This window comes from Octopus bimaculoides, chromosome 1 (genome assembly GCF_046866305.1).
Source record: "Octopus bimaculoides isolate indiv1 chromosome 1, ASM4686630v1, whole genome shotgun sequence".
Taxonomy (NCBI): domain Eukaryota; kingdom Metazoa; phylum Mollusca; class Cephalopoda; order Octopoda; family Octopodidae; genus Octopus; species Octopus bimaculoides.
This window is the reverse complement of record NC_142928.1, coordinates 72,896,807-72,909,959: the sequence shown is the minus strand read 5'-3', so window position 1 is coordinate 72,909,959 and position 13,153 is coordinate 72,896,807.

Sequence of the window (13,153 nt, the reverse complement as noted above, 5' to 3'; positions counted from 1 at the left end):
CATAAGCAACAGCGTAAACCCTCAAAATCGCTCTACATAGTGTGAGCCTTCGAAATCGTTCTAATTCTTGTGCCTCGCTATCATCGAGGACTTCTTCTGACTGGTTCTTGTTTTCAGAGCCAGAATATACTTCATCCCCCTGTCATAGCAATTCTTAATACTCTACAAAGCTCAGGTGAGGCCCACAAGGGAGTATTGCTCTTGTATCTAGGAACAGACTGGTACTGCACACACATACACATAGTAGTGAAGACCACAATGACAGGAACCTGTATATACGTATAGTGAGGAAGAAAAACCTGCTGACATGTAATATAGGGTAAGACAGCATCAAGAACAGAGAACATTTTAGTCTTACTAGATATAGTTAGTATGAAAGCTGGACACTTTAATTAATCTGTTCTATACTACCAGGCAAATTGTCTACTGGAAAGAAAAAGGTAATAAATGAAACTTGTGTATCAGCATATGAAGAGCGGAGGTGGAGAAATCTTCAAAGAACCAAAATGATGATAGATCAAGGAAAAGTATTTAAAGAAAAATAAAAGAAAATAAAAGCAGAAGAAAGCAATTAAAAAGGGAAAAATGAAGGTGTGAGTGGGGTAAGTGGAAGACGTTATGAACAATAGATAAAAGAAGTCTTGTGAATATCCCTCTTAAATGGGCCGATTGTCAATTACAACCAAGAGTTCTATGTTGAAAAAATATATAACAAAATACAGTATATTGCAATATAAATAATAAATTACAAACTATTATTGGACAGTCAAAATTTGGAATTTAATTTTAAAAAAAATAGAATTTTATAATTACAGATTGATGATTGAAAGTATAAGTCTTATAAAGTTTATGTTGAGTATATAACAAAAGTGATTGTAATAGACACGCACATTCTCGCTCTCATACACACACATACACACTCACTTACACACACACACTCTCTCTCTCTCTCTCTCTCTCTCTCTCTCTCTCTCTCTCTTATATATATATATATATATATATATATATATATATATATAAGAAAGAGGGATGACAGGACTAAGTGATTATCTTTAATTTAACTTCATTAACTTACAGCTGTTTCTGCTATAAGATGCAATGGGCCCATAATTGAGTACCTGAATAACACCTTATAGCTTCATCGGACCCTCGAATATGAAGTGCAATTTATTTGGGAAAGAGGTACCACAGCATAGCCGCTGTCTAATGAGTGAAACAGTTAAAAGATATATATATATATATATATATATATATATATATATACACACACATATACATACAACAGATGTGGTTTGAGCAGCGGGCTCGCGGTCATAGGATCGCGGTTTCGATTCCCAGACCAGGCGTTGTGAGTGTTTATTGAGCGAAAACACCTAAAAGCTCCACGAGGCTCCGGCAGGGGATGGTGGCAAACTCTGCTGTACTCTTCCACCACCACTTTCTCTCACTCTTACTTCCTGTTTCTGTTGTGCCTGTTATTCAAAGGGTCAGCCTTGTCATACTGTGTCACGCTGAATATCCCCGAGAACTACGTTAAAGGTACACGTGTCTGTGGAGTGCTCAGCCACTTGCACGTTAATTTCACGAGCAGGCTGTTCCGTTGATCGGATCAACTGGAACCCTCGACGGAGTACCAACAACAACAATAGATGTATACTGCGTATTGTGAGGATCATAAGGTTGCACCCACTCACAAAACTTAATATTGCAGATCTAAATACTTAAATTCAAATTTTAGCATGTAAAGATGCTGATAAAGTTAATGCACATTTGTGAATGTGAGAAACGTAGATAATACATATTTGTGAATATTTGCATATGTTTAGTTCACCGAGCGCAGCAAAAAACACGAAAAAAAGACTGTTTTTCCGTGCCCGGTGAATTCAAAATTATAAAACGGACACCCACAAAAACACATATAGTTATCAATCATTCTCGTACTGAATGTTTCGATGGCATATATTTAGCTCTGTAAACAACTGCACGTTTTAATTCAATTCTAAAATAATCATTATTCGGTCGTAAACTATGAACATTCAAATACATGTTTTCCTCCTAGCGGACGCAGTTATCATGAGGGGTGTCATCCATTCTTCATAATATTTGGCTGCATTAGAAATTTGAATCTGAAATTAAGAAATTATAAGGAAAAGGATGTATAAGATTCACATTTTTTGTTACTTATTATGAAGTTCTTAAATTTTCTAGTTGGTGTTAATCATGTATGTTACTATTTCATTCTTTTTAGAAATCAGCACATATAACCTATAACTTTTTCCAATTATCTTCCCTTTTCTTTGACAGTCGAGCAATTCTGTTGTTAGTTATATTTCTTTCAACTTTGAAGAATCTTAACGAAAATGTAGTTCCTTTTGTTAAATTTTCGCTGTCATTCATTGAAAATATTCATTTTTTTTAGTGTGTCAATATTGGCAATTTTTCTCTGGAAAACTTCCCACTTTTTATTCAGTTAAATTGTTAAAAAAATTGAAGCCCAATTTAATAAAAAAAGACTCGATTAAATCGGCGTAGCGTCTAGACACTTCTTGACTAAAGCCTTTTTTGATATCATCTCTTGTATGAAAAATAATAAATACGTTAAAAGTTATCTCATTAAATGTCAAAAGAAACTAAAACTGGTGATGATGGACATCTAAGCAAAAAAGGAAAACTCAAAGATTAAAGATTTACAACCAAAATAACAACGAGGTTTAGTGAAGATGTTGAGATTGACAACCAATGGCTTGTATCCTAGTGCACACTGTTGTCAAACACTTTTGATGCTCATGTCACTGTTGAGTTTTTGTCATTCCATCAATTGAACATATGTGCAAGTTCGTCAAAACATGATACGATGTTGTTATGTATGCTCTTCAAAAACAAAACACAAACGTTGAAATCAACCAGTTTCAGTTGGAAAATATCATTAGCAGTATGAAGCATACTGACACATATTTGGAGATTTCAAATTCGTGAAAGAAACTGTTCATACAAGTCAAAAATGCTTTTATCCTCATATACCTCTTCAAGATGTTAAAGGCCCAACATCCTTCATCATAGACAACTATGCAACATATGCAGAAATGCATGCTTCGTGCAAAGGCGCTTTGATAAAACATATTCGTTTCTACTCTAGGCACAAGGCTCGAAATTTAGGAGGAGAAGGCCAGTCGATTAGATCGACCCCAGTACGCAACTAGTACTTAATTTATCGACCCCGAAAGGATGAAAGGCAAAGTCGACCTCGGCGGAATTTGAACCCAGAACGTAAAGACAGTTTTGATAAAACATAAGAGGTATTTTCACAGAAGCAGCCAACACCATTGTTTACTGGCTATTTTGTTGCAAGTATGTAGTAATTCTTAACCCTTGTCATTTTATTCTATAAGATAAGCCATTTGTCCATTTTCTTGATAGACATTTCAAGCACTAGGTTTCAGTTAAAAATCCAGATGAATCTATTTTCACCTTGGCCCATATTGTCATTGGCAACCAGCTATTTTCTCTGAGAGGAAAGGACTTCTATTGTTTGGCTTCCCCAATGTTAAATGGAATCAGGGCAATAACATTGGCCATGAAGTTCTGTATGTGACACTTCAAAACACTGACAATCTTCACCAAACATATTCTTTTCTACTCTAGGGACAAGGCCCGAAATTTGGGGGGAGGGGGGCCAGTCGATTAGATCGACTCCAGTACGCAACTGGTACTTAATTTATCGGGCCTCCGAAAGGATGAAAGGCAAAGTCAACTTCAGCGGAATTTGAACTCAGAACATAAAGACAGACGAAATACTACTAATCAATTTTCCTGGTGAGCTAATGTTTCTTATTTCTTTACTGCCCACAAGGGGCTACACACAGAGGGGACAAACAAGGACAGACAAACGGATTAAGTCGATTATATCGACCCCAGTGCATAACTGGTACTTATTTAATCAACCCCGAAAGGATGAAAGGCAAAGTCGACCTCGGCGGAATTTGAACCCAGAACGTAAAGACAGTTTTGATAAAACATAAGAGGTATTTTCACAGAAGCAGCCAACACCATTGTTTACTGGCTATTTTGTTGCAAGTATGTAGTAATTCTTAACCCTTGTCATTTTATTCTATAAGATAAGCCATTTGTGCGTATGTATGTATGTACATAGATGTGTATGTATACTTTCTCATACATACAAATATACATACATAAATACATTCATACATACATACATACATAGACATACACACACACATATATATGATGTATATGTGTATATACATACATGCATACGTACGTACATACCTTGGCGGAATTTGAACTCAGAACGTAACGGCAGAAGAAATACCACTAAGCATTTCGCCCGGCGTGCTAACGTTTCTGCCAACTCACCACCTTGTGTGCTAATGTTTCTGCCAGCTCGCCGCCTTCTTCACCAAACATATTGCAACAATGAGCCTAATGTTACTTTGGCCAAGCTGGAAATTTCATATATCATTATGGCAGAGCTGTTTAAAACGACTATATTCAGAATATCATACTGCTCTAAACAGAATAACTGAAGGCAAATGGATATTTCCTTGTCTAGAGAATGTGAAATCTGCAACAATTTTATGACCATAAGTAGAATGTATTACATAAGTTGAAACATCTGTATCAAGAACAGACTACATCATCTTACGCATTTTCAACTTGAAACCTGAAGTTGTGCATGCACTAAGCATTTTAGCTCACATTTAAATAAGAAATATGTTTTCATATTACAATGACATACGTAAGAGGAATTTTGTACAATATGTTTCTTATTTTTCCTTCTCACTCTTTTATCACTGTCTGTTACTTCTTGTACATATCTACTCTGTTCTTCTCAAAACTAAACAACTTGAAATTTGCGTGCATACACAGATATACACCTTCCTATGTTAGCAAATTGAAAAAAAATATATTTAAACTTCTTCAAAATTAAATTATTGTTAATTTCAGCATGAAAAATATATTTTGGTATGCATTAACATTCCAGTCGCAAATTATATACTGCCAACAAAAAGAATTGGAAGACTGAATTTTTGGTTAAAAAAAAAAAAAAAAAAAAAAGAAATACTATAATGTGATACAATATTAATTCCTGAAGATAAAAATTAATGTTAAAATTCAGTTTGATTGAATTTACAAATCTATAACTGTACAACAATTTATTTCACATACATACATACATATGTACGTACGTATGTATGTATGTATATACACATATACATCATATATGTGTGTGTGTATGTCTATGTATGTATTTATGTATGAATGTATTTATGTATGAATGTATTTATGTATGTATATTTGTATGTATGAGAAAGTACACATACACATCTATGTACATACATACATACGCACATGTATACATATGTTCATATGTACATACATAATACACACATACACATACATACACACACACATATATATATATACATACGCACATACATACAGACAGACACACACATATATATAAACTCATATATACATACATACATACATATTGCAATGACAGATGGATGAATAATTGTCTGAGAGCACTTTTTCAGTTTGTTTTGTTAATTTTGTATAATGGAGAATGTGTAGTATATTCTTTCATCATTCATATATTATACACAGCTTCCTGTACTTGTTTAGGTTTCACATTGCAGGTGTAGCTCCTTGTTTTATTCTTCTCTACAGTTTAAAAGCCATCACTATATGTGTAAGTTTGGCACTCTGCTATTGAACAAAGAAAGATGACAACTACAATGGCAATAGTAGTGGTGATCGCTGTGGTAGTGATGGTGACGGGAGGTTGACTGATGAGGGTGGAGAGAGTGTAATATTGGTGAGTGGTGATGACAAGGAGTTGACTTGTGTAAATAATTAGGTGTTGCTGTCTTCAAGAAATTAATTAATCTTTACTGCAGGCGCAGGTGTGGCTGTGTAGTAAGAAGCTTGCCTTACAACCACATGGTTCCAGGTTGACTCCCACTGCGTGGCACCTTGGACAAGTGTCTTCTACTATAGCCTCAATCTGACAAAAGCCTTGTGAGTGGATTTGGTAAATGGAAACTGAAAGAAGCCTGTCATGTACATATATATATATATATATATATATATATATATATATATATATATAGGCGCAGGAGTGACTGTGTGGTAAGTAGCTTGCTTACTAACCACATGGTTCTGGGTTCAGTCTCACTGCGTGGTACCTTGGGCAAGTATCTTCTACTATAGCCTTGGGCCGACCAAAGCCGTGTGAGTGGATTTGGTAGACAGAAACTGAAAGAAGCATGTCGTATATATGTATATATATATATATATATATATATATATATATATATATATGTATATATGTATGTATGTGTGTGTATATGTTTGTGTGTCTGTATTTGTCCCCTACCACCACCACTTGACAACTGGTGTTGATGAGTTTACATACCTGTAACTTAGCAGTTCAGCAAAAGAGACAGATAGAATGAGTACTAGGCTTTAAAAAACACAATAAATCCTGGGGTTGATTTGTTCGACTAAAACCCTCCAAGGTGATGCCTCAGCATGACCGCAGTTAAATGACTAAAACAAGTAAAACACGGTTGTTTTATGGATGACCAGCGGTCGCTCATGCATACCAGTCTCCCCTCTCATTGCCACTGATGTCATTCAAAGGAACGGCAAAGATCAATGCAGCTGAGTGAATTGGAGCAACGTGAAATAAACAAGTAAAGGATAGGCACAAGGCCTGAACTTTTGCTGAATGGGGGTAGTCAATTACATCAACCCCAGTGTACAACTAGTACCTTTTTTCATTGATACTGAAAGGTTGAAAGGCAAAGTCAATCTTGATGAAATTTAAACTTGGTATGTAAAGCCAAAAGAAATGCTACTAAGCATTTTGTTTGATATGCTAATGATTCTTCCAACTTACCACCTTCATTAATAAACTAATTAATAAAAGATGTTTCCATTAAAAAGCGTATACCTAATTTGTTTTTCTCATTTTCTTTTCTCTTTTCTTTTGATTTACTTTATGTGCAAATTGAAACTGCTACTCAGTTTTGATCTTACATTCATTTCATTTAAGACAAGAAGAAAAACAAGGACATTATAATTTTCAATTAATAAAAAGAAGAATTATAATTATATTTGTATTTTTTGTCCTTTTTCTTTCTTGATAATTATATAGAACTCATGACCATGAATAAATAACTGAACTAGTGTGATGAAGAGCCAATAAAAGCATCACTATATGGTTGCTTGGCCTCCTAGAAATAGCTTCCAAATCTCCCTCAAACCAAACTTTTCCATTTAAAAAAAGGAAAAACACATACTGCCTAATGTAGTCTTTGATATACATTGATAAAAAGAAAGACAAGATGAACATCACTAGGAAAGGTGAGACACCAGTCTTCTCAATTAGGGTTGACCTAGAGCAGGGGTTCTCAACTATTTCTCATCTATGGACCTCTCTGATTATTGTTTTATTCTGGTGGACCCCCATAGCCATTCAATGTTTGAAAATTAGTTTTATAGAAACTCCTTTCAAAATCTCTATTTTGTTTTGAACTATGTAAAATGTTAGAGAAAGAAACCTCGCTGTTTCTTGCAATACGCACCAATAAATACATCTAAACAAAATTTGTTCAGGAGCCCTTAAAATAATTTTTGTGGATCCTCAATTTGCTATTTTGTTATGTGGACCCCACCCAAAGAAAAATCTTATATGGACCCTCAAGAGCCAAATGAACCCCATTTGAGAAGCACTGACCTAGGGCTACACAGGAACCACAGCAGCTGCAAGTACAATAACAACAACAACATTGAATTGATTTAATGATTTTGTCATGTGTAAGTTTTTCTCTCACATCCACTTACTCTGCATGTAAAGTAAATAGTAGGATCTGAATAAACTAGCAATGGTTTATGTTGGTAGTTATTGAATATAAACAATTCAAAAGTTAAATAAATTGATTTGCTTATAAGGAAGAAATAAAAATTTTAAAAAACTTGTATTTCTGTTTCTTCACAGCAAATAAATTTATTCCAGTTCTGGATTATTTATATTTTGTATGTGTGAAAATACATGCATCATCCATCACTCAGCAACATTTTGATTTTTTTCCTGGGTAGTAAGGCTGTGCTTCATATCTTGTAAAGTACATAATTTGTGTAGCATTGCTCCTTTGTCATGTCTTTTAAAGTTAATAGTATTTGGGATCACTGTTCCTCACAGAAATATAGTGGCTCGTGTAGTTTTACACTCTCAACAATTCTTTAACTCTTTCATCACCATAAAAGGTAAAGACACTCCCCCCCCTTCGGTCATGATTGACTATGAGATTGCACCTAGAAAGTAACCCTCCAAAGCACAAGTCTAGGCAAGGTTGTTTTATGGAGGACCAGCCTCCCCTCTCCATGTCGCTGATGTTATCCAAGGGACAGGTAAAGACCAATCCAGCAGAGTGAACCAGAGCAACGGGAAATAAAGTGTCTTGCTCAAGAACACAACGCATAGCATAGTCCAGGAATTGAACTCACTACCTTGTGATCATGAGCCTGACACTCTAACCACTGAGCTTCTGTTGAAAAATACTTTTGCTTCAATTGATTTTTAAAATAGTTAAGAATTTAACACAATAATTTTGTCATTATTAAGCCAAGGCTTGGAACTTAAATCAACATGAGATTTTGATGGGAAATTTGAAGTTAGATCACTTTAAAACAGGCTGTTTGCATACTCGAATCAGAGGTGGTCTCAGGTGGGTTGGTAACAAAAAGGTTAAGCTGCAATAAGAAGATTCATTCAAGATTCTGAACATGAATGATACTAGTATAAATCAATTAAATCATTACTCAAATGGCATTTTATTTTATTTCAAAAGAATAAAAAGAAAAGTTAACCATGGTATGATTTGAACTCAGAACGTAAAGATCCGGGACTAAATACTGACTGCAAAGTATTTTTTACTATTGCTCAAACATTTCTACTGTCATCTGTTGGTCACAAAATTTGTGACAGATACTGGTATCATGCAAATGGCACCCATGCCGGTGGCATGTAAAAGCACCCATTACACTCATGAGTGGTTGGCATTAGGAAGGGCATCCAGCTATAGAAATCATGCCAAATGAGACTGGAGTCTGGTACAGCCTTCCAGCTTGCCAGCCCTGGTCAAACTGTCCAACCCATGCCAGCATGGACAATGGACATTAAATGATGATGATGATGACACATGTAGTAGTCACATTATTATGTAAGCAAACAAGCCATGTGAACATCCTACTCAATGATGGAGAGATTATGACATGCATATCAACAATGTTATGTCATGGGTTTTTAGATGATATGCCATGGACTTCATTAAAAAAAAAAAAAAATTCAAGTAAAATATAAAAAGAAGCTTCCCTGCAATTTCTTGTCATAAGAATCTCACAAAAATTTGATAAAGAATTTCAAGTTAAACATATTCATCTCAAAGATCATGTTTCAGTAATATCTAAATTATCCAGCACCTCATATGACAACCCATTAATTAAAAGTTACTGACAAATTAATGAACTCTTGCATGACTTGGTGCGTGATTTTTAGTTTTATTTTTTCTTGTTTTTTTTTCTCAATTCTTTTATTCTTATTTTCTGAACCCAAACAAAAGCGCATAAATAATTAATTAAAAAGATAAATAAAATTATCATAAAATGTAAGCAGACAATATTTTCAAGTCTTGATCTTCAGATGTTGAGTCTCATGGAGGCAAAGACAAGTGGCTGAGACCTTTGGTGATTTGCTGTGCTTGAGAAGACACATCAAGCCAAGTGAAATCATAGTCATGGCCCATGTTGGTGACATGTAAAAGGCACCCATGTTGGTGGCATGTAAAAAGGCACCTGTACTGGTGACACGTAAAAGATACCCACTACACTCTATGGAGTGGTTGGTGTTAGAAAAGGCATCCAGCCAAAACAGGCTGGCGCCTTGTGCAGCTCTCTGACTTGCCAGTTCCAGTCAAACCATCCAACCCATGGAAAACAAACACTAAACAATGATGATGATGATGATGATGATGATGACATTTGAACAATATCCTGTTGTTGATAAGGATGATGACATTCTTTGTATATTACAGGCAGCAAGTTGAGCTAGTTGTGAGTGATAACATTTTGAATGTAAAACTGCCACTTGATACTAAGCATCTGTCACTCCTCTAAGATATAAATTTTTTTTTATTTTAAACTGTTGACTAGAGGGCTACAAGGAATGTACATATGTATATTTGCATGTATGTATGTGTGTATGTATATATGTATATATGTATGTATTTTTGTATGTGTGTGTATGAGTGTATATGTAAATATCTTCCTATGTGTATGTATGTATGTGTGTATGTATTTATGTGCATGTGTGTGTGTGTGTGTGTGTGTGTGTGTGTCCATGTCCCAAAACTCACCGTCAAAGAATTCACTTTCATTCTTGTCAGGACTTTACTTACATTTAGTAGTTTCGAGCTTTAGCATTTCAGATATTATTGTTAACAATCATAGAATATCATGAAGAGAAATTTATTAAAGAAGCTTTTATTAAATGTATACCATTGAAGATGCTATTAGAAATCATATTAATGAGTTAGCAATAAGCAAAAATACTGTTAAGCACAGAGTAATGAATGCTAATAGAGAAAATTAAATGAGGCAGCAAGCTGGTAGAATTGTTAGCATGCTGGGGAAAATGCTTAGTGGCATTTTGTCTATCTTTACATTCTAAGTTCAATTTCTTTCCAGACCAACTTTGACTTCCATCCTTTTGGGGTTAATAAATAAGTACCAGTTGAGTGCTGGGGGTCAATGTTATTGACTTACCCCCCCCCCCCGAAATTGCTGGCTTTGTGCCATAATTTGAAACCAATACAGAAAATCAAATTCAAGAACACTCCGATACCTATTACTTTATGCTATTTGTCTTACAACCACTGATATTACACAAGCAGCTCAATTAGATATTATAGATCAATATTTTCATGAAGATTAAGTTACAGAATTTACCTCAAAACCTGTCAGGGGAAACATAGATGACTATGTTGGTATATTTTCTAAAAGACAAATAGAATTGTCAAAATTAGTTTTGGTTATAAGCAACGATGTTCTGGAAGAGTATGCCAAAATGTTGCTTTCTGTGGTGGTGCCTGGGTATAATAGAGCAAAATGCTAGAGATATACCAGCAATGTATAAATCAACAAACACTTGTAAAACATCCGAGGTAGTATTAACTCATTAACTTTTATTGATTCAGCTCTGTGTTCAAATCTTACTAAGGTTCAAAAATCGATTAAGATTGTTCATCATTTTTTCAGTCTACGGAGAAATGGCTAAAATTTGTTCTGTTTATAATTATACCATATTACTTAAGATAAACTTTGCCTTTCTTTCATTCAGGATTAACAAAAAAGAATACCAGTAATATTCAGTGAGTAAATATACTATATTGTCTCTTCTTCAACTGAACATCTAGTTTTATTCTGATGACATAATACCTAAAACTGACTGTTGCAGTTTACATCTCATCACAATAGTTTTCAATATCTTCAAGATAGCTTTGCTTATGCTACTTATTGAACTCCCTTTAAAAGTATCTTCTGAAATATACAAAATATTGGCAGTGTTCATATATTATTTCTTGTATTATTTCTTGGTTATGATGATGGCTGTGCCACATGTCCTGTTAATTACATAGTGCTGTTTTTTGTCAGGCTACAATTTGGCTCATTAGTTGCCAATAGTTAAGGAAGATCTTCAGTGCAATTTACAGAAGCTTATACACAAGAAAGCACTGTATATAAAAGCAAGCTGTAAGAATTTCAATGATGTAATAAAGTCATGACAAAATCAATTTGCCTGTTGCCAGGGCTTCACATAAATGACATTATTATTTACTTTTAAAAAGTTAAATCATTTACAACGGTTTGCTAATGTACAAAAATATATGATGGCTGCATCATGGCCAAGTACTTGAACATCTTATTGAATGTTTAAACGGAATCAGAAAAAATATGAAAAGCATGGAGCATGAGTTTCTAATTTTACACAGCTCAATAAACTTATACAGGCTTACTGAATTAGTCTTCAGCTGTATTGAATGAGTCATACTAAAAACAGGGCTACAACATGTATTTACTTTAATTTTTAACATTTTTTTTCTCACTGGTACAACTAGTAACTTTTTAAGAATATTGGTATTTTCCCATGTATGACTTAAGAGTGTTGAACTAAATATATTTATTGTGGAATATGCTAAATCTGGCTTCTGTGCTGATAATTACAGTGCAGCAAGCTCTAGCAATATGCAGCACAGTCCAGTTACTTACAAGGAAACCAGCCTTCCACAGTAAAGTTTAGCAACCTGCAGCGAGATGTAGCTTCTTAGAATGAAGTCAATCTAGTAATTTTATAAATTGTAACTGATATCTAACTAATTTTTATTACAGAGATAAATAACATTCAGTTAATTTACCTTATACATATATTATATTTATTTCAGTCCGTAGTAGTTAGCTACTCTAATAGAAAAAAAGAAAGAGAAAAAACAACTTTATTTTCCACTTCTATATCAAAATTTCATTTCAAACAGATGAAACTTGAAATTTCGAAAAAAATTGTGATGTGTGTTAGAATGTATGTTCTCACTGTTTTATATTTCATATCAAATTCCGATGTAATCGTAATTTACACACTCTGAGAGGTATTTGAAAGAAATTTCGTTACAAAATACCCATTTTCCTGAAAACAAAGCCTACAGATGTGAATTTTTCGAAAGTCCTCTTCCTACCCTAAGGAATGTTTTTTTGTTTTTTTTCACAACAATTTCTGATATAATCGGAATCTACACCATCTGAAGCATATTTGTAGAAAATTTCATTTAAAAATATCCATTTTTCTGGAAGTTATGAGGAAACAAATTCGTGGAGGGGGATGCACACATCTGTAGGAATACTGAAAATTATTAAATTTCTAAACGAGAAAAAAGGGAAAAAATAAATTGATCAACAGAAGTTATCGACGAAATGTTATAAACAATATGTTGATACATGCTATTAACGACTTGAATTAAATCCGTTATGCAAGACCAACATCATTATCGAAAGTGTGTCGACGGGGAGATAACTT